Source organism: Babylonia areolata, chromosome 21 (assembly GCF_041734735.1).
Source record: "Babylonia areolata isolate BAREFJ2019XMU chromosome 21, ASM4173473v1, whole genome shotgun sequence".
NCBI lineage: Eukaryota > Metazoa > Mollusca > Gastropoda > Neogastropoda > Buccinidae > Babylonia > Babylonia areolata.
The window spans coordinates 37,510,039-37,511,527 of record NC_134896.1 but is presented as its reverse complement, the minus strand read 5'-3'; positions in this window follow the sequence as shown (position 1 = coordinate 37,511,527).

Below are 1,489 nucleotides of genomic sequence, written 5' to 3'. Positions count from 1 at the left end.
TTTTCACAAAAATATCAGGTAATGTTTGCGTGGAAATTGTGACACAGTCTCTCTGAAATGATTTATTTCTTTTTATCTGAGACTGTAGAGAACCTAACTGAGTTTTAATAGAATTGTTTTCTTTCACAATTTGTTTGTTGACAGTTTCTAAATTTGTTACAACAGTTTTCATGTCATCTATCTTATCACAAATATAATTGAATTTATCACATATGTTTACACGCAGATAATTTTTCGTTGCAGTTTTTATATCATCAATGATAGAGTTAATATCATCTGTGGAGAGCTCCATTGTGGGCAAGGAATTAACAGTCTGTTCTAGCTTGGTCATTCTGTTCTTCAAGGCTGTCACTGGGCTGGAGGCTGTTGGCACTGTAGTCTTGTACAAAGAACGTCTGCACTGAAGTCGAGTCCGTTTGCTGATTGGAGTCCTGTCTTTCTTCGTCGTAACGTTGTGGTCACTGTTCACATCATCATGACAAACTGGTGGGGTAGGGGGGTAAAGGACGACACCTTCCTGCACTGGTTTGGCAGAGTCCGAGTCCTGGAGGAGATGAGACTGTGAAGGTGGGGGAAGGTCCTTACCAGTAGGGTCAGATGAAAAGACCATCTGAGTCAGATCCACGGAAGGCTGTGTAAGGGAAATATTCTCAGAAACAGCACTGATAAAGCCAATAGAAGGTTCCAGTAAGGAACGTGACAGTTTTTCACAGTTTTTGTCACGAAGAAAATAGTCAATGAACATTTTTATAATTTCACATTCACAAGTGTCCCATTGCGGGCAATCGATGTCTTGGCAGAGTAGTGTTCCATGCGACTGCGCAGTAAAATACAGAGTAAGAGTAATGGACTTGGTTGACCGGAAAAGAATACGGAAAACAGTTTTTGCAAGAGAAGAGGGAGGTGGAAAAGACACAATGACTGGTGGCGGAGATAAAGCAGTATCGTGCACATCATAGTCACAGTAGGTGAAGGAAATGTCACTGTTAGTAATGGCTGAATAACGATACAACAGGCAATTCCTCCACAAAGTTAATTCGTCGATTGAACAGGAAAAACGTTTTTGAAATAAATCCAGGGTGGGTTTTAATTTACTACCACCGTTTTCCTCACATATGGATACGGGAATGGCCATGATCACAAACAGATACACACACACACACACACACAATACACACCACATTCATCTACTCACAGTACCGGACCGCCATGACTCCAGAGTTCAGTGCATGGCAAAAAAAAAACATAATCATGGATGCTGGACAAGTAAATTGCATCTTGGACGCTGAAGAAGATATCCAACAGCAAAAGTACCACACAACACAGTAACACACACACAACACAGCCAGAACGGCACGGCCACCGTGTGTGAAGACCGCGGCAGGTGAGTGAGTGCAGGTGTGCCAAGGTTGCACAGCGATCAAGATTCACGAAATCAGATGAATCATAGTTGTTTGTTTTTTTATATCCACTTGTGCAGAACAATTTC